The 25,328-nt window shown below is 42.9% G+C and overlaps 1 long non-coding RNA gene across 11 annotated transcripts in view; it reads right to left on the bottom strand.

The window, feature by feature from the left end:
- Window positions 1-2,088: 2,088 nt before the first annotated feature.
- The window catches only part of LOC133564745 (uncharacterized), a 95,104-nt gene continuing 71,864 nt past the window's right edge, over window positions 2,089-25,328 (bottom strand). For 2 of the 11 annotated variants that reach the window (XR_009809328.1, XR_009809327.1), the window contains exons 2-3: window positions 3,221-4,177; window positions 2,090-3,146 (exon numbers count right to left, since the gene is read on the bottom strand). This is a non-coding gene — a long non-coding RNA (uncharacterized LOC133564745). The other 9 variants (XR_009809324.1, XR_009809326.1, XR_009809320.1 and 6 more) reach the window with 9 other exon arrangements.

Raw genomic sequence — 25,328 nt, forward strand, 5'->3', positions numbered from 1 at the left:
CCTAGTCACTGCCGTTGTGTCCTTGGGCAAGACACTTTACCCACCTGCTCCCAGTGCCACCCACACTGGTTTAAATGTAACTTAAATATTGGGTTTCACTATGTAAAGCGCTTTGAGTCACTAGAGAAAAAGCGCTATATAAATATAATTCACTTCACAATTCACTTCTCTCTCTCTCTCTCTCTCTCTATATATATATATATATATATATGTATATTATTTCATTTTTTAAATGTTATTTTATTTAATTTTATTGTATTTACATTTTTTTAGCAGTTTGAAATACCACCTAAACGACATTTTCCTCTTTGCAACATTATTTTATGTGGCCTAGAAATGATATGCGTTCATAAAATGCTTATTTTTTTCTTACTAAATAAATTTGTTCTTTCCCTTTTGACATTGAAAAATCATGTACTGCATTCATTTGCATATATTTCAGAATTCAATCTTATCACAATTAAAATATGGATTATGTATTGCAAAAATATTTTTGTTGAAATAAAGATGAATACTGTACTTAAATATATGCTTGACGCATGATTTCAAAACAAATGATCAATCAAATTGTAGACTGCAAAATTGACAATAGATTATACTATTATTTTCCGCGGACTGAGTTTTTTTTTCTGTAAAATCAACTTTGGTACTGTTTTTTTTTTCATATACAGTAAAACACTTAAACATGAAAAAAATTAAAATACAAACACTATGTCGGCTAATAATAAAATATCAGATTTTTTTTAAAACTAAAAAAATGTTTTTGCCTATTACAAATTAAAAAAAAAACTAGCAGATTTTTTAGTAATGTATTTATATATATATCTTTATTTATTTTATTAAATTGTATTCTATTTATTTAAGTAAGATACTAAAACATTAAAATAAAAAAAAACAATAAAACAACGAGATTGTACTGTGGAAACTGGCAGCTCTGTTGCATGAATTTTACTGCTTAAATAGTGGTATTGTTTCTACATTCCATTTATTCCCTTTTTTTATAAACTGTAAAAAAAACAAAAAAACACTGCTTTTACTGTAAAATTCTGGTGACTGAGCTGCCAGTTTTCATAATTTTATTTTTTTTTATTTTTTATTTTTTTGCATCTTATATAAAAAAATACAATGTTAAAGTATCATATATATGCACCTGTATCTTCATATATTGCTCGTTAAAATCGGCCCTCTGAGGGCAACCATAACTGCCATGTGGCCCTCAATGAAAACAAGTTTAATACCCCTGACATAAACCAATAAAGGGTTTTCAACCAAGATAAAAAGACAAAAAACAAATTTGGTCGGGATTCTGTTCATCATTACCTTATGTACGACAAAAACACACATTTCTCCTCTTTTTTATGCATTCTAACTCGTAAATAAACGCTAGCAAGAGTCAGCCAACAATGAAAGTAATAGTAGTCTTTTTATTCCGCCGACTAACCGCTCTAAAAACATAATTGTATTTGCTTGTAAGTAAATATGCAGTATCTAGTAACAATCCTAATAACATGTAACATTTACGTAATTTGCTCATTTCAAGCATACAACGGCGAAATGATTTCACAGACGCATCACAATGCTCGCTTTTCCCATCAACGACACTACAAATCATGTCAGACAACAAAACACTACTTCGGGACAAATGATGATCCAGAAACGTATATTTTTAAAGACGATCTACAAGTTTTAAAAGCTGCGTGTTTTAGTGAAACAACACAGTAATTTCCGATTTGTACTTTTTTTTCCCCTACACTTTGACCCCTGAGGCTTATAATTGAAAGTCGACCAGCATCACGATCTATATTTTCTGAATGCATGTTATTTTACTTGCATTCATCTTTCTAACCTTTTTCCCCTCCCTTTTTGTAATTAGACGTAGACTCAGGCCAACTTTATTGATCCACAAGGGAAATTTTTCCACCCAGTAGCTTAGTTACAAAGGATGGAAAGGATGAGGATGGAAAGGATAATGCACCAAAGGTATAAAGTAAAATAAAAATGTAGCATTTCTAAATATAATATATGTAATATTTACATATAATATGTACAGTATATAATATATAAACACATATATTATATTTTTATATGTTCTATACATGTTTGTGTGCATGGAAGACAGCTGCATGTGTCTCGTTCTGTTCCTTCCCCACTTCCTGTTTCTGCGGTTAGACTTCCTGGGTGATGCACATCTGAAACTGTTTATTTCCGACACTTCATTCTAACATTTTTTTTTTCTTTCAATATACAAAGTTTATCTGATAGTCCTGCTTTGAAAATGTTTTAAGCACCCTTTGTTAGCAGAGACAGGCCAACACAATTCTCTTTTTTTAATTTGTGTTTAGTTATTTTTATACTATTCCACTCTAACTTGAATTTAATTAGACATAAAACAACTATTAGAAATGAAAAGAACGTAAGTAAAGGGAATTAAATGAGCTCAAATGATGCAATATGTACATACAGCTACCCTAATTAGCATGTTAGCATTGATTAGCTTGCAGTCATGGATTGACTAAATACGCCTAAAAAGCACTCAAGCAAATCAATAAAATCAACAATGCTCACCTTTAATAATAATAATAATAATAATAATAGATTTTGTTCGTAAAAAAACACTTTACATTGAGCAAACAACTTCAAAGTGCTACAGTGTATTAAAAAAATAAAATAAAAAGATGATACGAATAAATACAAACCAAAACTAGAACAGCCCAATATCTAGAACTAGTATGTGTATACCTAAAAAAAAAAGTATTTTTTAAAAAGAAGGGTTTTTAAGCCTTTTTTAAAAGCTCTCGCAGTCTGTGGTACCCTCAGGTGGTCAGGGACAGCGTTCTTAGCTTTGTCTTCGGAGGTTGGAGGTGGTTAGCCTGTCTGGAGCGGCGGTGTCGTGTGGAGGATTTGGGGTTGAGTAGTTCAGACTGATGACACAAAAGGAAGGGCAAGTGACCTGAAACGAGAGGAGAGTTACTTTTCAAATTAAAACCATAAGACAAAAAAACCCAAAACAAGACATCCCTCACTTTACATTGAGCAAACAACCTCAAAGTGCTACAGTGTATTAAAAAAATTAAATAAAAAGATGATACGAATAAATACAAACCAAAACTAGAACAGCCCAATAGCTAGAACTAGTATGTGTATACCTAAAAAAAAAAAAGTATTTTTAAAAAAGAAGGGTTTTTAAGCCTTTTTTAAAAGCTCTCGCAGTCTGTGGTACCCTCAGGTGGTCAGGGACAGCGTTCTTAGCTTTGTCTTCGGAGGTTGGAGGTGGTTAGCCTGTCTGGAGCGGCGGTGTCGTGTGGAGGATTTGGGGTTGAGTAGTTCAGACTGATGACACAAAAGGAAGGGCAAGTGACCTGAAACGAGAGGAGAGTTACTTTTCAAATTAAAACCATAAGACAAAAAAAAACAAAACAAGACATCCCTCACTTTACATTGAGCAAACAACCTCAAAGTGCTACAGTGTATTAAAAAAAATAAATTAAAAAAAATGATACAAATAAATACAAACCAAAACTAGAACAGCCCAATAGCTAGTACTAATATGTGTATACCTAAAAAAAAAATATTTTTTTAAAAAGAAGGGTTTTTAAGCCATTTTTAAAAGCTTTCACAGTCTGTGGTACCCTCAGGTGGTCAGGGACAGCGTTCTTAGCTTTGTCTTCGGAGGTTGGAGGTGGTTAGCCTGTCTGGAGCGGCGGTGTCGTGTGGAGGATTTGGGGTTGAGTAGTTCAGACTGATGACACAAAAGGAAGGGCAAGTGACCTGAAACGAGAGGAGAGTTACTTTTCAAATTAAAACCATAAGACAAAAAAAACCAAAACAAGACATCCCTCACTTTACATTGAACAAACAACCTCAAAGTGCTACAGTGTATTAAAAAAAAAAAAAAAAAAAAAATGATACAAATAAATACAAACAAAAACTAGAACAGCCCAATAGCTAGTACTAATATGTGTATACCTAAAAAAAAAAATATTTTTTAAAAAGAAGGGTTTTTAAGCCATTTTTAAAAGCTTTCACAGTCTGTGGTAACCTCAGGTGGTCAGGGACAGCGTTTGTAGCTTTGTCTTCGGAGGTTGGAGGAGGTTAGCCTGTCTGGAGCGGCGGTGTCGTGTGAAGGATTTGGGGTTGAGTAGTTCAGACTGATGACACAAAAGGAAGGGCAAGTGACCTGAAACGAGAGGAGAGTTACTTTTCAAATTAAAACAATAAGACAAAAAAACCCAAAACAAGACAACCGTCACTTTACATTGAGCAAACAATCTCAAAGTGCTACAGTGTATTAAAAAAAAAAAAAAAATGATACAAACAAATACAAACAAAAACTAGAACAGCCTAATAGCTAGAACTAATATGTGTATACCTAAAAAAAAATATGTTTTAAAAAGAAGGGTTTTTAAGCCATTTTTTAAAAGCTCTCACAGTCTGTGGTACCCTCAGGTGGTCAGGGACAGCGTTCGTAGCTTTGTCTTCGGAGATTGGAGGAGGTTAGCCTGTCTGGAGCGGCGGTGTCGTGTGGAGGATTTGGGGTTGCATTGAATATTGAACAAGCAAGGTTTGTATAACTTTATAGTGACATGCGAAATCGATTTTCAAATATTGTAGCATCCCGAAAGAGTTAGTGCTGCATGGGATTCTGGGTATTTGTTCTGTTGTGTTTATGTTGGGTTACACTGCGGATGTTCTCCCTAAATGTGGCTGTCATTCTTGTTTGGTGTGGGTTCACAGTGTGGCGCATATTTGTAACAGTGTTAAAGTTGTTTATACGGACACCCTCAGTGTGACGTGTATGGCGGTTGACCAAGTATACGTTGCATTCACTTATTTGTGTGTAAATTCCGCATATAGTACGTGACTGGACCGACACAATGTTTGTATGGAGAAAAAGCGGACGGGACGACAGGTTGTAGAGGACGTTGAATGCAGTGCCTTTGGGTGGAAATCGAGAGAAATTCGGGAGAACGGTTGCCCCGGGTGATTTTCGGCAAGGGCACTGAAATTCGGGAGTCTCCCGGGAAAATCGGGTTGGTTGGTAAGTATGAGTATTAGCAGGTGTTATAATACCAGCTCTAATGCTAATTTGATATTGCCTCAAGGGCCAAATTAAATTACACGGCGGGCCAAATTTGGCCCGCGGGCCGGAGTTTGACACCCGTGATCTAGGACAACTGTTGTATTACCTTAATTTTCATCAATTCATTTTTTTTTTTCCGAAATTCCCACATTTCAAGGAAATTCCCATTCAAATAAATGGACATGTTCATAGTTTTACATTGCCGGTCATTTTTTGTCCATTGAAAATGAATGAGACAGTTTTCAAACTTGCACAATTCAAACATTTCTTACCTTATTCAACCGTTCTATCGTCAAAACCAGCAAGAATTTCCAGAATCCTCGGTTTTCCAAAGCCCTATTTTCACCTCTTCCTGGAAAGTTTCCGCAGTCCACATTTTTTCAGTCGTTTGTGACCATTCCACCTTCAGAACATTTATTTTAATTGGGACAACAAAGCTACCATTTGTCTTTTCGTACACATATCCGGTTTTCCCGAAATTCCAGGTATTCAGAAATAACTATTTAAATCCAAACTGTTAGTACGTCGAAATTTTTCAACAGTTTTGAAAAATTCTATCTCTGACCTTTGCATATAATCCAGGAAAATTGTTGTATTATCTTAATTTTCATAAATTCAAGTTTTTCCCAAAATTTCCACATTTGCAGAGGGGAGATGACGGCAACAGACACCAGGGGGTTGTTTGTATAGCTCGATGTATTCATATATATATATATATATATATTAGTATTTTTATTTTCGGTAAAATAAACTTTGGCACAGTTTTTTTTTTCCCTTTCAAAATAAGACACTAAAACATAAAAATAAATACAAATAAAAACTAAACTTTTTTTTTTTTCAACAACAGCAACAAAAACGTTTTTGCCTTTTTGTTTTGCCTGTTTCCCATACAAATTACCCCCAAAAATTGCAGTTTTTTCCCGACCTATCCTCACCATAAGGACGGCTACAGTTTTGATGTTAAAAGTCTTAAAAAATTCTAAAGAACGTCCGGCTGTCATGATCCACTACTTGGATCGTTTCATATTCTGTTTTTGTTCCGTCTTGGAATCGTGTTCTGTTATTTTGTCTTCCTTAGTTCCTGGTGGCACTTCCTGTTTTGTTCTGTCCCCATAGTAACCGATTTGTGTCACCTGCCTGTTGTCTTTCACGCGCACCTGCCTTTGATTATTTTCCTCCCTATTTAAGCCTGCCTTTGTTTGTCATTCGGCCTCGCAGTGTAGTGAAGTGAATTGTATTTATATAGCGCTTTTTCTCTAGTGACTCAAAGCGCTTTACATAGTAAAACCCAATATCTAATTTTTACATTTAAACCAGTGTGGGTGGCACTGGGAGCAGCTGAGCAAAGTGTCTTGCCCAAGGACACAACGGCAGTGACCAGGATGGCGGAACCGGGGATCGAACCTGCAACCCTCAAGTTGCTGGCACAGCCACTCTACCAACCGAGCTGTACCGTAAACTTGCTTTCTATGCAACAGGTGACGCCGCTATCCCCGATCGTGGTAAATATATTTTGTACTTGTTAGCTTCCACGCTATTCCTTCGTTTGTACATAGCTCACATGCTAGCGCTTTCTGTTCTTTCTAGCTCCCATGCTAGTTCTTTTTGTTTTGTCTATAGTGCCTATGTGCAAGTCTTTTAGTTGTTAGTCTATTTTTGTAGTTGTAAATAAATCATCATCCTTACCTTCACGCTGTGTCCATTCCGCATTGCATCAACGAGAGACCGCAACCGCACACCACGATGCTAGCCAAACGTCACACCGGCGGGCCGAAGTGAAAATCTTAATGGGTATGCATATTTTGCTTAGGTCTACTGGCACCATTTTTAAAGTACTGACTTGGTATCAATTAGAATGTAAACAATACCCATCCCAAGTTACTGCTAGTGCTAGGTTAGCATGGACCCGTTAGCCACTGTAGCTTCCCAAAAAAACAAAAGCTAGCTCCAAACCAACCTAGTTTTTTAGATAATTCTTATCATAGACAAAATATCAGTGCGGTAAAAAGTCACGTTGAAAACCAGCAGCGGGGACTTTTACAGGAAGTCGACTTGTGAAATTGTGTAGTAGTTGAAATGTGTGTGTGTGTGTGTGTGTGTGTGTGGTGTGGCGGTTATGTAAGTGAACGTGTCACGTATGTCTCGTGCATCCTCAAATGTGCGTTCGTTCGGGAAGATGCGGTAGTCTGGGGGGAAAAAAAACCCAGAAAAACAACAACAGTGGATTTGAGGCATCTTTCCGTGTTTAGTGGCTTATCGACCAACCCGGCAAGCAAAGTATTGGAGCACACACCCACAGACGCAAACTCTGACTAATTTCAGTTCCTCTCAGATTGTCGGAACAAAGCTTACTCTTGTGTCGAAATAACACATTTTAATACAGTATAGCTCGGTTGGTAAAGTGGCCGTGCCAGCAACTTGAGGGTTGCAGGTTCGATTCCCGCTTCAGCCATCCTAGTCACCGCCGTTGTGTCCTTGGGCAAGACACTTTACCCACCTGCTCCCAGTGCCACCCACACTGGTTTAAATGTAACTTAGATATTGGGTTTCACTACGTAAAAGCGCTTTGAGTCACTTGAGAAAAGCGCTATATAAATATACTTCACTTCACTTCACATTTTAAAAGTAAAGTGGCACCTCGACTTACCAGTCTTGTTGAGATATGAGTTTTTTTTTTGTTGTGCTTTATATTAAGTTACAAGCCTCCCTAGCGCTAGTTGGAGCAAACGGCGGGACATTTATCCATGAAAATATGAAGAAGCTGCGGCTGACAGGTTAAACAGATAAGTCAGCTCCGAATAGATACTGTACAAAATCCACTACACATACATAGGGTTGCATGATATAGACCAGGGGTCTTAACCTTTTCACTACAGAGGGGCCCTAGGGGCCACTCCTATTATTGACACTGATTGTGTCATCTTACTCTTGATTGTAATCACATTTAATAATTATATCTAAACTACTTCAAGTTTAACAGGTGAATAACAGTCGCAAATGGTTGTGATTTAATAGGGCAGGGGTAGGGAACCTAGGGCTGGCGAGCCAGATGTGGGTTCTTCACACCACCAAGCACCGACACGAAGGCCTGTTTCAGGGGTTACAATATTGTTTTATTTTTCAAAAGTTTCCAGCAGTTGGCTTTTTCTCTTTCGTCCTCGCTCGCGCTCTGGCTCCAGCTCCAACCCCGTCTCTCCTCCTGGCTGCTGCTTATAACAGAGCGACAGGTGAGTAGATAAAAAGGCCCAGGTGGGCCTTCTACGCACCTGTCGCTGATTTCTAGGCCGGTCCTGGCAACACCCCGCTTCGCTGCAGGCCCGCAGGCCACGCCCCCTCCACAGTTAGCTTCGGAATACCAATGTTATTACCAAGAATAAGAGACTTATTATACTCTAGAAATGTTGGTCTTACTTAAAAATGCACGCGTTTAGTTGTGTTCAGGGTTAAAAAAATATTTTACGGCTCTTACAGAAATACATTTTCAAATACTTCTTGGCTCCCTCAGCCAAAAAGGTTCCCGACCCCTGTATTAAAGCATGCTAAAATTTTGCTAACTGCTCAAGGTAACGTCATCACAAAATGTAATTATTCAGTCTACCACTAGATGGAGCCAAAAAACCTCACTGTTATTGAACATCGATTTAGAGTGCGAGTGTCCCGATACAGATTGTTCACTTCCATTTTGATATCGATGCTATTGTTATTGATCCGATACAATCAGGGCCGCGTTAAAGTAATGGGCGGCCTTGGAGCGACAGGTGAGTAAATAAAAAGGCCCAGGTGGGCCTTCTACGCAACCTGTCGCTGATTTCTAGGCCGGTCCTGGCAACACCCCGCTTCGCTGCAGGCCCGCAGGCCACGCCCCCTCCACAGTTAGCTTCAGAATACCAATGTTATTACCAAGAATAAGAGACCTATTATACTCTGGAAATGTTAGTCTTAGTTAAAAATGCACGCGTTTAGTTGTGTTCAGGGTTAAAAAAAAAAATTTTACGGCTCTTACAGAAATACATTTTCAAATATTTGGCTTCTTGGCTCCCTCAGCCAAAAAGGTTCCCGACCCCTGTTAAAGCATGCTAACATTTTGCTAACTGCTCAAGGTAACGTCATCACAAAATGTAATTATTCAGTCTACCACTAGATGGAGCCAACAAACCTCACTGTTATTGAACATCGATTTAGAGTGCGAGTGTCCCGATACAGATTGTTCACTTCCATTTTGATATCGATGCTATTGTTATTGATCCGATACAATCAGGGCCGCGTTAAAGTAATGGGGGGGCCTTGGAGCGACAGGTGAGTAAATAAAAAGGCCCAGGTGGGCCTTCTACGCACCTGTCGCCGATTTCTAGGCCGGTCCTGGCAACACCCCGCTTCGCTGCAGGCCCGCAGGCCACGCCCCCTCCACAGTTAGCTTCAGAATACCAATGTTATTACCAAGAATAAGAGACTTATTATACTCTAGAAATGTTGGTCTTACTTAAAAATGCACGCGTTTAGTTGTGTTCAGGGTTAAAAAAATATTTTACAGCTCTTACAGAAATACATTTTCAAATACTTCTTGGCTCCCTCAGCCAAAAAGGTTCCCGACCCCTGTATTAAAGCATGCTAAAATTGTGCTAACTGCTCAAGGTAACGTCATCACAAAATGTAATTATTCAGTCTACCACTAGATGGAGCCAACAAACCTCACTGTTATTGAACATCGATTTAGAGTGCGAGTGTCCCGATACAGATTGTTCACTTCCATTTTGATATCGATGCTATTGTTATTGATCCGATACAATCAGGGCCGCGTTAAAGTAATGGGGGGCCTTGGAGCGACAGGTGAGTAAATAAAAAGGCCCAGGTGGGCCTTCTACGCAACCTGTCGCCGATTTCTAGGCCGGTCCTGGCAACACCCCGCTTCGCTGCAGGCCCGCAGGCCACGCCCCCTCCACAGTTAGCTTCAGAATACCAATGTTATTACCAAGAATAAGAAACCTATTATACTCTAGAAATGTTGGTCTTAGTTAAAAATGCACGCGTTTAGTTGTGTTGAGTGTTGAAAAAAATATTATATGGCTACATTTTAAAATATTTGGATTCTTGGCTTTCTCTGTAATTGTTGTGGGACATGCGCATTCTGCGTCTCTCTCCGCTGCGAGTCCAACCAGAGGACCCGCCGACAGCGCACTCCAGACACGCCCCCGCATTCATCAAGCGGACCGCGCCCACTCTCCGCCGCAGCCGGCTGCAGGACACACCTGTGACTGACGATGAGCAGCATAAAAGACCAGTGGACACAGGGATCCGTGCGGGAACTTAGTTCCAAATGCGTACCGTAAGCAATCACCCTGCTTTATGCAAACCTGCTCTCCCTGTGCCCTGTACCTCTACGTGTTATCAGTGTCTTCTCCCGTGTCCCCACAGAATCCTCCGTCGCCCGCAAGGTGAGCTGTGCGTCTCACTCTTTTCCCTGGATCTCCCTCTGGATTCTGACTGCCTCCTTTGTACCTCGACTCCTCGCTCGTTTGACCTGAACCCTCTGCCTGCCCCACGGACTTCCGCGTTCTCTTTTGTCAACACTTGGGTAAAACACTCTTCAGTTAATTAACACACTTAGACTAACACCATACACTCTAGAGTTTTTGCCACGCTCCATTTACTTAGTATGTTTTCTGTTGATTGATTATTACATATATACATTTGTTAATATAGATATATATATATATATATATATATTAATAAATCTTTGGACATACTGCCACCTGGTGTCCGTTTGCCGTCACGTCCTTAGTAAATCATAACAGTAAGTTCCCGCCAAAATTATATATAGGTCCTGACGGCTTTTTTTTGTTTGTTTGGTTTTTTTTTTCTCTTTTGCTCGTCCCCCAGTGACTTTAGCTCCGCCCCAGTGACTTTTTTTCCCCTTCCTCCTCCCTTTTTGTCCCTCTTTGGATGTCTTTTTCTTTTTCCTCCATCATGGACAATGTTTATAGCCCTCAACACTCTCTCAAGGGACTGTTTGATTTCAATACAGGGAAGGAGGAATTTTCTCGTTGCCTGAACACCCTCTTCCCACCCTTTGTTCCTAAGCCAGCAGGAAGCGTCAGGCATCCGCTTTCGGAAGGGGGGGATAGTACTGGTGGCTGTGCTGGTGTGGGGGCACAGCGGCACCCAGACAGGCAAACACCTTCCAGACCTATACCATCAGTCTTTCATTTTAGTACTGGTGGCTGTGCTGATGTGGTAGCACAGCTGCAACCAGACAGACTTTCCCCTGCCAGAGATATCCCACCTATCTTCCGCTTTTCCCAGCCGCAGCCACCAGTCCCCTGGCTAGCCTCCGAGCTAGCGCCTGTCCACGAGCTAGCCTCCGAGCTAGCACCAGTCCCCGAGCTAGCCTCCGAGCCAACGGCAGTCCCCGAGCTAGCCTCCGAGCCAGCGGCAGTCCCCGAGCTAGCCTCCGAGCCAGCGGCAGTCCCCGAGCTAGCCTCCGAGCCAGCGGCAGTCCCCGAGCTAGCCTCCGAGCCAGCGGCAGTCCCCGAGCTAGCCTCCGAGCCAGCGGCAGTCCCCGAGCTAGCCCCCGAGCTAGCCCCCGAGCTAGCGCCAGTCCCCGAGCTAGCCCCCGAGCTAGCGCCAGTCCCCGAGCTAGCCCCCGAGCTAGCGCCAGTCCCCGAGCTAGCCCCCGAGCTAGCGCCAGTCCCCGAGCTAGCCCCCGAGCTAGCGCCAGTCCCCGAGCTATCCCCCGAGCTAGCGCCAGTCCCCGAGCTAGCCCCCGAGCTAGCGTCAGTCCCCGAGCCAGCCCCCGAGCTAGCGTCAGCCCCCGAGCTAGTGTCAGTCCCCGAGCCAGCCCCCGAGCTAGCGTCAGTTCCCGAGCCAGCCCCCGAGCTAGCCCCAGTCCCCGAGCTAGCCCCCGAGCCAGCGGCAGTCCCCGAGCTAGCCCCCGAGCTAGCACCAGCCCCTTGGCAAGCCCCTGAGCTAGCACCTGTCCCCTGGCTAGCCTGTGAGCTAGCACCCATACCTAGGCTGGCCCTGACCCCCGCCCCTCAGCCAGTAGCACTGGCTTCAGCTCCTCAGCCATCTCCTCGTGTCCGGCGGGCTGCAGCACGGCGCCGCCCACCTCCTTGTGTCCGGCGGTCCTCACTACAGTGCCGTCCACCTCCTCGTGTCCGGCGGCCCGCACCAGGGAACCATTCGCGCCCGCCTTACCGACGGCCAAGACGTCGACCGTTCTTTGGTCGTCCACTTCGCCGGCCGCAGCGGCGGTCCACCCGACGCCGCCACCAGACTTGTCCCCGATGGCTTCTGAGACACTTGGGCTGGCGACCCACCACCAGTTCACCCCTCCACCCTCCCTTGATTTTTGTTCCTGCTTTTGGGGGTGTTCAGATTCTAGGACATCTGGAATCTGTCCATAGGGGGGGGATACTGTTGTGGGACATGCGCATTCTGCGTCTCTCTCCGCTGCGAGTCCAACCAGAGGACCCGCCGACAGCGCACTCCAGACACGCCCCCGCATTCATCAAGCGGACCGCGCCCACTCTCCGCCGCAGCCGGCTGCAGGACACACCTGTGACTGACGATGAGCAGCATAAAAGACCAGTGGACACAGGGATCCGTGCGGGAACTTAGTTCCAAATGCGTACCGTAAGCAATCACCCTGCTTTATGCAAACCTGCTCTCCCTGTGCCCTGTACCTCTACGTGTTATCAGTGTCTTCTCCCGTGTCCCCACAGAATCCTCCGTCGCCCGCAAGGTGAGCTGTGCGTCTCACTCTTTTCCCTGGATCTCCCTCTGGATTCTGACTGCCTCCTTTGTACCTCGACTCCTCGCTCGTTTGACCTGAACCCTCTGCCTGCCCCACGGACTTCCGCGTTCTCTTTTGTCAACACTTGGGTAAAACACTCTTCAGTTAATTAACACACTTAGACTAACACCATACACTCTAGAGTTTTTGCCACGCTCCATTTACTTAGTATGTTTTCTGTTGATTGATTATTACATATATACATTTGTTAATATAGATATATATATATATATATATATATTAATAAATCTTTGGACATACTGCCACCTGGTGTCCGTTTGCCGTCACGTCCTTAGTAAATCATAACAGTAATAGGGTTTTGATGAGCTCGACGTTCCTTCAAAGTGGTTGTGCTACCTTTGACCCACAGGGGGCAGCAGCATGTTCAGTTTTAAGAAGGGTAAGGCTGCAGGAGACACAGTCAGACGCAATATTTTCTCTGCAATCCAAGACTTTAGCAAAGCGTGTTTTGGGTTTTTGTTTGCTACGAAGCAGCTGGTTCTTCATTGACGTATTCAATTGTGCATCGCAATTGAAGGAACTCAACACGGATTATGTCTGAAGGCACCGTCCTCTCGTCAGACACGCGGGCTCCGCGGCGAGGAGGATAAAGATCAATGGCCACCTGATGGCGGCCCTGATAAGAGCTTGGAAATACGTGCCGGGTCTCTTGGCTCTTGCCCAAGCGCGACTCTCAGACAGACAGGAAATGGAAGCCTTTCGAAAAAAGGAAGCGAGGCCCCTCGGTGTGCAGTAGAGGAAAATTCAACAAAACAAAACAAAACAAAAACACTATGCAAATTGATGATGGCGTGATCCCAGCCTGCAGAGAAGGCGGGCGGTGTGCGAGCAGAAAATCCAAAAATGAAAAGTGCAAAAGTTTGTGTGGAGAGGCGGAGCCAACAGTCCGACGGAGCGGCAGGGCACGATGGAGCCCTGCCCAAGATGGCGGCAAGGAGGCGGAGAATGCGGCGGAGCGGAGAGGCGGGGCGTGCCGGGAGCGACGCCACAATCAAGTTTAGGGACTCAATTATTATATCTTCTAACTATGTCTAAAAGGGGAGAAGGAGGAGAGAACGAGGCAGAAGGAGGCAAATGTAACGGACTGTTGCCGCCGTCGTGAGGGTTCCACTGACCACCAAGGAAGGACATCTCTTTTGCAGGTTTGACTCTTAATTATTTTGTAATAAAGAAAGTATTTTGCGCTCATCCGTGCCGCTCAGTCGGCCACTGCTGTGGGCTCTCCTCCTCCTTTTGCCTCGTTCTCTCCTCCATCTCCCCATTTTTCAAGCACGGCTGGAAAATTAGCATGCCAACAATTGGATTTAATGCACGTGCTGCATGTGTGTAAGCATGATTGTGTGCGTGGATCGCGCACCGGCAGACAATCAACATATCTCCTCGCAGTGTATAAAAGGGGAGAAGGAGGAGAGTTCGGGGCAGAAGGAGGAGAGTCCGCGGTAGATGAAGATCAAGAGCGCCGAAGAGCACACGAGGGACGGCTGAAAAGCGACCGAGGAGCAAGCAGCGGAGAAGGAGCTGAAAAGCGACCCGAGCGGAATTGAGCTTTATTAAGAGTCAAACCTGCTCAAGAGAAAATTGTCCTTCCCTGATGGTCCGTGGAACCCGCACAACAGCGAGCAACTGTCACAGATTGCAATTAGTAAAAGAAGAAAAGCATCAATATGATAGAAACTAATGAATTGTAGTGGACGCTCAGAGTCAAATTTTACTCGCTATAAGGCACTACTTTTTTTTCCAACGCTTTGAACACTGCAGCTTGTAAAACAGTGTAGTTAAAAAATACGAATAAATGGCAAACACACTGTGTGGAGAGGCGGGGCCAACGGTCCGACGGAGCGGCAGGGCACGATGGAGCCCTGCCCAAGATGGCGGCAAGGAGGCGGCGAATGCGGCGGAGCGGAGAGGCGGGGCGTGCCGGGAGCGACGCAGCCGTAATCTAAATCAGGTGCGTGGATCGCGCACCGGCAGACAATCAACATATCTCCTCGCAGTGTATAAAAGGGGAGAAGGAGGAGAGTTCGGGGCAGAAGGAAGAGAGTCCGCAGTAGATGAAGAGCAAGAGCGCCGAAGAGCACACGAGGGACGGCTGAAAAGCGACCGAGGAGCAAGCAGCGGAGAAGGAGCTGAAAAGCGACCTGAGCGGAATTGAGCTTTATTAAGAGTCAAACCTGCTCAAGAGAAAATTGTCCTTCCCTGATGGTCCGTGGAACCCTCACAACAGCGAGCAACTGTCACAGATTGCAATTAGTAAAAGAAGAAAAGCATCAATATGATGGAAACTAATGAATTGTAGTGGACGCTCAGAGTCAAATTTTACTCTTTTTCATGTACTGTAAATTACGGGCTATAAGGGACTACTTTTTTTTCCCAACGCTTTGAACACTGCAGCTTGTAAAACAGTGTGGTTAAAAAATACGAATAAATGGCAAATACACTGTGTGGAGAGGCGGAGCTGACGGTACGACGGAGCGGCAGGGCACGATAGAGCCAAGCCCAAGATGGCGGCAAGGAGGCGGAGAATGCGAGCGAGAATCAAGCCACAATCAACTTTAGGGACACAATTATTATATCTTCTAACTATGTCTAAAAGGGGAGAAGGAGGAGAGAACGAGGCAGAAGGAGGCAAATGTAACGGACTGTTGCCGCCGTCGTGCGGGTTCCAATGACCACCAAGGAAGGACATCTCTTTTGCAGGTTTGACTCTTAATTATTTTGTAATAAAGAAAGTATTTTGCGCTCATCCGTGCCGCTCAGTCGGCCACTGCTGTGGGCTCTCCTCCTCCTTCTGCCTCGTTCTCTCCTCCATCTCCCCATTTTTCAAGCACGGCTGGAAAATTAGCATGCCAACAATTGGATTTAATGCACGTGCTGCATGTGTGTAAGCATGATTGTGTGCGTGGATCACGCACCGGCAGACAATCAACATATCTCCTCGCAGTGTATAAAAGGGGAGAAGGAGGAGAGTTCGGGACAGAAGGAGGAGAGTCCGCAGCAGATGAAGTGCAAGAGCGCCAAAGAGCACACGAGAGACGGCTGAAAAGCGACAGAGGAGCAAGCAGCGGGGAAGGAGCTGGAAAGCGACCCGACCGGAATTGAGCTTTATTAAGAGTCAAACCTGCTCAGGAGAAAATTGTCCTTCCCTGATGGTCCGTGGAACCCGCACAACAGCGAGCAACTGTCACAGATTGCAATTAGTAAAAGAAGAAAAGCATCAATATGATAGAAACTAATGAACTGTAGTGGACGCTCAGAGTCAAATTTTACTCTTTTTCATGTACTGTAAATTACTGGCTATAAGGGACTACTTTTGTTCTTCCAACGCTTTGTACACTGCAGCTTGTAAAACAGTGTGGTTAAAAAATACGAATAAATGGCAAATACACTGTGTGGAGAGGCGGAGCCAACGGTTCGACGGAGCGGCAGGGCATGCCGGAGCCTGGCCCAAAATGGCGGCAAAGAGGCGGAGGATGCGAGCGAGAGGCGAGGCGGGGCGTGCCGGGAGCGATGCCACAATCAAATTTAGGGACTCAATTATTATATCTTCTAACTATGTATAAAAGGGGAGAAGGAGGAGAGAAAGAGACAGAAGGAGGCAAATGTGATAGACAGTTGCCGCCGTCGTGAGGGTTCCATTGACCACCAAGGAAGGACATCTCTTTTGCAGGTTTGACTCTTAATTATTTTGTAATAAAGAAAGTATTTTGCGCTCATCCGTGCCGCTCAGTCGGCCACTGCTGTGGGCTCTCCTCCTCCTTCTGCCTCGTTCTCTCCTCCTTCTCCCCATTTTTCAAGCACGGCTGGAAAATTAGCATGCCAACAATTGGATTTAATGCACGTGCTGCATGTGGGTAAGCATGATTGTGTGCGTGGATCGCGCACCGGCAGACAATCAACATATCTCCTCGCAGTGTATAAAAGGGGAGAAGGAGGAGAGTTCGGGGCAGAAGGAGGAGAGTCCGCAGCAGATGAAGAGCAAGACCGCCAAAGAGCACACGAGAGACGGCTGAAAAGCGACCGAGGAGCAAGCAGCGGAGAAGGAGCTGAAAAGCGACCCGACCGGAATTGAGCTTTATTAAGAGTCAAACCTGCTCAAGAGAAAATTGTCCTTCCCTGATGGTCCGTGGAACCCGCACAACAGCGAGCAACTGTCACAGATTGCGATTAGTAAAAGAAGAAAAGCATCAATATGATAGAAAATAATGAATTGTAGTGGACGCTCAGAGTCAAATTATACTCTTTTTCGTGTACTGTAAATTACGGGCTATAAGGGACTACTTTTTTTTCCCAACGCTTTGATCACTGCAGCTTGTAAAACAGTGTAGTTAAAAAATACGAATGAATGGCAAATACACTGTGTGGAGAGGCGGAGCCGACGGTCCGACGGAGCGGCAGGGCACGATGGAGCCCTGCCCAAGATGGCGGCAAGGAGGCGGACAATGCGGCGGGGCGGAGAGGCGGGGCGTGCCGGGAGCGACGCCACAATCAAGTTTAGGGACTCAATTATTATATCTTCTAACTATGTCTAAAAGGGGAGAAGGAGGAGAGAACGAGGCAGAAGGAGGCAAATGTAACGGACTGTTGCCGCCGTCGTGAGGGTTCCACTGACCACCAAGGAAGGACATCTCTTTTGCAGGTTTGACTCTTAATTATTATGTAATAAAGAAAGTATTTTGCGCTCATCCGTGCCGCTCAGTCGGCCACTGCTGTGGGCTCTCCTCCTCCTTCTGCCTCGTTCTCTCCTCCATCTCCCCATTTTTCAAGCACGGCTGGAAAATTAGCATGCCAACAATTGGATTTAATGCACGTGCTGCATGTGTGTAAGCATGATTGTGTGCGTGGATCGCGCACCGGCAGACAATCAACATATATCCTCGCAGTGAATAAAAGGGGAGAAGGAGGAGAGTTCGGGGCAGAAGGAGGAGAGTCCGCAGCAGATGAAGTGCAAGAGTGCCAAAGAGCACACGAGGGACGGCTGAAAAGCGACCGAGGAGCAAGCAGCGGAGAAGGAGCTGAAAAGCGACCCGACCGGAATTGAGCTTTATTTAAGAGTCAAACCTGCTCAAGAGAAAAATGTCCTTCCTTGATGGTCCGTGGAACCCTCACAACAGCGAGCAACTGTCACAGATTGCAATTAGTAAAAGAAGAAAAGCATCAATATGATAGAAACTAATGAATTGTACTGGACGCTCAGAGTCAAATTTTACTCTTTTTCATGTACCGTAAATTACGGGCTATAAGGCACTACTTTTTTTTCCCAACGCTTTGAACACTGCAGCTTGTAAAACAGTGTAGTTAAAAAATACGAATAAATGGCAAATATACTGTGTGGAGAGGCGGAGCCGACGGTCCGACGGAGCGGCAGGGCACGATGGAGCCCTGCCCAAGATGGCGGCAAGGAGGCGGACAATGCGGCGGAGCGGAGAGGCGGGGCGTGCCGGGAGCGACGCCGCAATCAAGTTTAGGGACTCAATTATTATATCTTCTAACTATGTCTAAAAGGGGAGAAGGAGGAGAGAACGAGGCAGAAGGAGGCAAATGTAACGGACTGTTGCCGCCGTCGTGAGGGTTCCACTGACCACCAAGGAAGGGCATCTCTTTTGCAGGTTTGACTCTTAATTATTTTGTAATAAAGAAAGTATTTTGCGCTCATCCGTGCCGCTCAGTCGGCCACTGCTGTGGGCTCTCCTCCTCCTTCTGCCTCGTTCTCTCCTCCATCTCCCCATTTTTCAAGCACGGCTGGAAAATTAGCATGCCAACAATTGGATTTAATGCACGTGCTGCATGTGTGTAAGCATGATTGTGTGCAAAGATGAGGATGTTTTCTTTAGATAATTTAGCGACATTGTATCCATTTTAGTATGTTTAATGTACAAAATGCAAAAGTGCGGGTCAAACATATCCTTCGATGTTCATGTCTCGCAGGAAAATGTTTTTACACCCCTGATTTAGAGTCTCCAATTAGTGGACCGAGCAGGCTTTTTGGACTGTGGGCAGAAACCGGAGTTCCATGCAAGGGAGTCCAAACAGCATTCAGTCCAAGTCGAGAATCAAACCCACGAGGAAAATATGCAAACCACATGCACCACCATGCTCCATTTCCTTCAGGCATGAATCCAATGTAATGAAAATACTAGAAATGAGGTTAAAGGACCTACAAGGCTGTGTGTATAAATGTCTGATTGTGGGACAGTCGTTTCATAAAACAAAGATAAAACTTTGTTTATTCCAATTGCATTTTGGACACCTCAGTGTTTTGTAAACAGACGTAAAAATCCACTTATGCTTGCACTTTTTATTAGAGATGGGATCCATATATATATATAAAACACTGATCTATTTTCATTAATATTAGACATTCTTCTGCTTTCCAAGCACAGAGTCTTTCTTTCCCGAGTCCGTGTCTCTCTCGCTATGGCTACCTCTCCAACTCCCACCATGTGTCTCGTTCCAGCTGCTGCTAATAAAGGTGACAGGTGATTAGATAACAAGTCCCACCTGGGCCATCCACTCACTTTTTGCTGTCTTCGAGGTCTGGTACTTGCACACTCCCGTTCCGCAACAAGCCCACAGGCCATGCCCCACCACAAAAAAAAAAAAAATATATATATATATATATATATATATATATATATATATATATATATATGAAAATAAAACATTGATTTATTTTCATTAATATTAGACATTCTTCTGCTTTCCAAGCACAGTCTTTCTTTCCCGAGTCCGTGTCTCTCTCGCTATGGCTCCCTCTCCAACTCCCACCATGTGTCTCGTTCCGGCTGCTGCTAATAAAGGTGACAGGTGATTAGATAACAAGGCTCACCTGGGCCATCCACTCACTTTTTGCTGTCTTCGAGGTCTGGTACTTGCACACTCCTGTTCCGCAGCAAGCCCACAGGCCATTCCCCCTCCACAATATATATATATATATATATGAAAATAAAACATTGATTTATTTTCATTAATATTAGACATTCTTCTGCTTTCCAAGCACAAAGTCTTTCTTTCCCGAGTCCGTGTCTCTCTTGCTATGGCTCCCTCTCCAACTCCCACCATGTGTCTCGTTCCGGCTGCTGCTAATAAAGGCGACAGGTGATTAGATAACAAGGCCCACCTGGGCCATCCACTCACTTGTCGCTGTCTTCGAGGCCGATCTTTGCACACCCCGTTCTGCGGCAGGCCTGTTATCTAATCACCCTATATATATATATAAATTACAGAGAATTGCTAGCTACCGAGAAACAAGACCATTTTTATGTGTTAGAAAGCAAAGAAAAAACTTTTGTCTTCTTGTCTTACGTAATGATTGTGAACGATCAGCAAAAAAAAAAAAAAAAAAAAAAAAGAGCAGTTCCGCTTTAAGAATTGTGAAATATAATAGACAACTAAGTATGAATAAAACACATTAACCGATAGACAAATAATTAAAAAAAAAAAAAAACAGCAATACAAATTAGGACATAATAAAAATGTGAATACATTTTACTACTAAACTTGGTGTGTGAACGCTTAAACTAAAACCCTTTATAATAAGGAACCCAGAAAGAGAATGTCAATAAGAATAAAGAAAGACAGAAAAGACTAAATATAATCCAAGTTATAATAATAATCAAATCAAATTAAATTAGGACATTTTGCAGCATTTTTTAAATATATATTGTTTTAAATATAAATGTATATATATTTATTTATTTAAATATATATACTATAAAAATACTGCAAAATTTCCTTAAACTCGGACTCATTTTCTCGTCCATTTGCCGACAGGGTGGCAAAAAGAGCAATTGTCGACGCTAAATATCGCATTAGCGTACGAAGCCCACAACCAGTGAAGTTGTGTAAATGGTAAATAAAAACAAAATACCAATATTTGCAAATCCTTTTCAACTTATATTCAATTAAATAGACTGCAAAGACAAGACCTTTGAACTGGAAAATGTGTTTTTTTATTTGCAAATATTAGCTAATGTGGAATTTGACGCCTGCAACATGGTTGAAAAAAGCTGGCACAAGTAGCAAAAAAGACTGAGAAAATTGAGGAATGCTCATCAAACACTTATTTGGGACATCCCACAGGTGAACGGGCTAATTGGGAACAGGTGGGTGCCATGATTGGGTATAAAAACAGCCTCCATGGAATGCTCAGTCATTCACAAACAAGGACGGGGCAAACTTGATGAACAGTTTAAGAACAACATTTCTTAACAAGCTATTGCAAGGAATTTTGGGATTTCACCTTCTAAATTCTGTAATACCATCAAAAGGTTCAGAGAATCTGGAGAATTCCCTGCACGCAACATTGAATGCCCGTACCCTTCGATCCCTCAGGCGGTACTGCATCAAGTGTGTAAAGGATATCACCACATAGGTTCAGGAACACCTCAGAAAAACCACTGTCCGTAACAACAGTTGGTCGCTACATCTGTAAGTGCAAGTTAAAACTCTACTTTGCAAAGCGAAAGCCATTCATCAACAACACCCGGAAATGTGCCTACTTCACTGCTTTTGCGTTTTTTGCAAATAAACAAATGTTTCACAAACGGGAACCTTGTTCTCGTCGTTCATTCCAGAGAGCCGTTCAAAAAAAATACCTCAGTCACATCTCTAGTTTTTATGTTCACGTGGTATTCCGATGTGGTGTAAAACAAATAAAAGGCCTACAATTAGCTAAGATGAAACACTGAAGAAGTCAAATTCACCCTTACAAATTTTACAAAAAACCGGGCCAGATATGAAACCTGCAAGGACACACACACACACACACACACACACACACACACACACACACACACACACACACACACACTATAGCGCTGTGAGACATGTGTACAAAGTGAATCAGCTGACATAATTTCACTAGCGTGTGACCACAAGGCCACGTAATTGCCCAGAAATAAAAGCAAAGTGTGACTTTATCAGCAGGGTCATTGACCTTGACAAAAAAAAGGAGAAGAAAACGCTGAGGGTCTATTTTGGACATGTTAAAAAATATTAAAATCAAATAGAAAAAAGACAAGAAAAACAAAACAAAATAAAGCAGGGTTTCTTGAAGAAAAGATGGATGAGTATGTTTCTGGGTGTTGTTGATAAATGGCTTTGGCTTTGCATTGTAGAACTTAAACTTGCACTTACAGATATAGCGACCAACTGTCGTTACTGACAGTGGTTTTCTGAAGTGTTCCTGAGCCCAGGTGGTGATGTCCTTTACCCACTGATGGCGTTTTTTGATGCAGTTAAGGAATTGGAATTGGAATTGTATTATTATGATATTATTGTGTATTATTTTGTAGAACTGATTAATTTAAGAAAACTATTTGAAATGTGGACTCGTCAGACCACATAGCACTTTTCCACTTTGCGACAGTCCACCTTAGATGAGCTACAAGCCGGCGGCGTTTCTGGGTGTTGTTGATAAATGGCTTTGGCTTTGCATAGTAGAGCTTTAACTCGCACTCACAGATGTAGCGACCAACTGTCGTTACTGACAGTGGTTTTCTGAAGTGTTCCTGAGCCCATGTGGTTATATCCTTTACACACGGATGTCGTTTTCTGATGCAGCGAGGGAATTGGAATTGGAATTGTATTATTATGATATTATTGTGTATTATTTTGTAGAACTGATTAATTTAAAAAAATATTTGAAATGTGGACTCGTCAGACCACATAACACTTTTCCACTTTGCGACAGTCCACCTTAGATGAGCTACAAGCCGGCGGCGTTTCTGGGTGTTGTTGATAAATGGCTTTAGCTTTGCATGGTAGAGCTTTAACTCGCACTCACAGATGTAGCGACCAACTGTCGTTACTGACAGTGGTTTTCTGAAGTGTTCCTGAGCCCATGTGGTGATATCCTTTACAGACGGATGTCACTTTCTGATGCAGCGAGGGAATTGGAATTGGAATTGTATTATTATGATATTATTGTGTATTATTTTGTAGAACTGATTAATTTAAGAAAACTATTTGAAATGTGGACTCGTCAGACCACATAGCACTTTTCCACTTTGCGACAGTCCACCTTAGATGAGCTACAAGCCGGCGGCGTTTCTGGGTGTTGTTGATAAATGGCTTTGGCTTTGCATAGTAGAGCTTTAACTCGCACTCACAAATGTAGCGACCAACTGTCGTTACTGACAGTGGTTTTCTGAAGTGTTCCTGAGCCCATGTGGTTATATCCTTTACACACGGATGTCGTTTTCTGATGCAGCGAGGGAATTGGAATTGGAATTGTATTATTATGATATTATTGTGTATTATTTTGTAGAACTGATTAATTTAAAAAAATATTTGAAATGTGGACTCGTCAGACCACATAACACTTTTCCACTTTGCGACAGTCCACCTTAGATGAGCTACAAGCCGGCGGCGTTTCTGGGTGTTGTTGATAAATGGCTTTAGCTTTGCATGGTAGAGCTTTAACTCGCACTCACAGATGTAGCGAACAACTGTCGTTACTGACAGTGGTATTCTGAAGTGTTCCTGAGCCCATGTGGTGATATCCTTTACACACGGATGTCACTTTCTGATGAGGCGAGGGAATTGGAATTGGAATTGTATTATTAGGATATTATTGTGTATTATTTTGTAGAACTGATTAATTTTAAAAAAACTATTTGAAATGTGGACTCGTCAGACCACAAATAATTTTTCCCTTTGCGTCAGTCCACCTTAGATGAGCTACAAGCCGGCGGCGTTTCTGGGTGTTGTTGATAAATGGCTTTGGCTTTGCATAGTAGAGCTTTAACTCGCACTCACAGATGTAGCGAACAACTGTCGTTACTGACAGTGGTTTTCTGAAGTGTTCCTGAGCCCATGTGGTGATATCCTTTACACACGGATGTCACTTTCTGATGCAGCGAGGGAATTGGAATTGTATTATAATGATATTATTGCGTATTATTTTGTAGAACTGATTCATTTAAAAAACTATTTGAAATGTGGACTCGTCAGACCACATAGCACTTTTCCACTTTGCGTCAGTCCACCTTAGATGAGCTAGAAGCCGGCGGCGTTTCTGGGTGTTGTTGATAAATGGCTTTAGCTTTGCATAGTAGAGCTTTAACTCGCACTCACAGATGTAGCGAACAACTGTCGTTACTGACATTGGTTTTCTGAAGTGTTCCTGAGCCCATGTGGTGATATCCTTTACACACGGATGTCACTTTCTGATGCAGCGAGGGAATTGGAATTGTATTATTATGATATAATTGTGTATTATTTTGTAGAACTGATTAATTTAAAAAAACTATTTGAAATGTGGACTCGTCAGACCACATATCACTTTTCCACTTTGCGTCAGTCCACCTTAGATGAGCTAGAAGCCGGCTGTGTTTCTGGGTGTTGTTGATAAATGGCTTTGGTTTTGCATAGTAGAGCTTTAACTTGCACTTACAGATATAGCGACAAACTGTAGTTACCGACAGTGGTTTTCTGAAGTGTTCCTGAGCCCATGTGGTTATATCCTTTACACACTGATGTCGTTTTCTGATGCAGCGAGGGAATTGGAATTGGAATTCTATTATTATGATATTATTGTGTATTATTTTGTTGAACTGATTAATTAAAAAAACTATTTGAAATGTGGACTCGTCAGAACACATAACACTTTTCCACTTTGCGACAGTCCACCTTAGATGAGCTACAAGCCGGCTGTGTTTCTGGGTGTTTTTGATAAATGGCTTTGGTTTTGCATAGTAGAGCTTTAACTTGCACTTACAGATATAGCGACAAACTGTAGTTACCGACAGTGGTTTTCTGAAGTGTTTCTGAGCCCATGTGGTGATCTCCTTTACACACGGATGTCACTTTTTGATGCAGTAAAAGGAATTGGATTTGAAATTGTATTATAAATATATTATCGTATATTATTTTGTTGAACTGATTAATTTCAAAAACTGTTTAAAATGTGTTCTCGCCAGACCACAGAACACTTTTCCACTTTGCGTCAGTCCACCTTAGATGAGCTAGAAGCCGGCGGCGTTTCTGGGTGTTGTTGATAAATGGCTTTGGCTTTGCATAGTAGAGCTTTAACTCGCACTCACAGATGTAGCGACCAACTGTCGTTACTGACAGTGGTTTTCTGAAGTGTTCCTGAGCCCATGTGGTGATATCCTTTACACACGGATGTCACTTTCTGATGCAGCGAGGGAATTGCAATTGTATTATTATGATATTATTGCGTATTATTTTGTAGAACTGATTCATTTAAAAAACTATTTGAAATGTGGACTCGTCAGACCACATAGCACTTTTCCACTTTGCGACAGTCCACCTTAGATGAGCTAGAAGCCGGCGGCGTTTCTGGGTGTTGTTGATAAATTGCTTTTGAGCCCATGTTATGATATCCTTTACACATTGATGTCGTTTTTTTTTTTGTATTAGTATGATATTATTGTGTATTAGTTTGTTAGACTGATTAATTAAAACAAATAA

This window comes from Nerophis ophidion, linkage group LG13 (assembly GCF_033978795.1).
Source record: "Nerophis ophidion isolate RoL-2023_Sa linkage group LG13, RoL_Noph_v1.0, whole genome shotgun sequence".
NCBI lineage: Eukaryota > Metazoa > Chordata > Actinopteri > Syngnathiformes > Syngnathidae > Nerophis > Nerophis ophidion.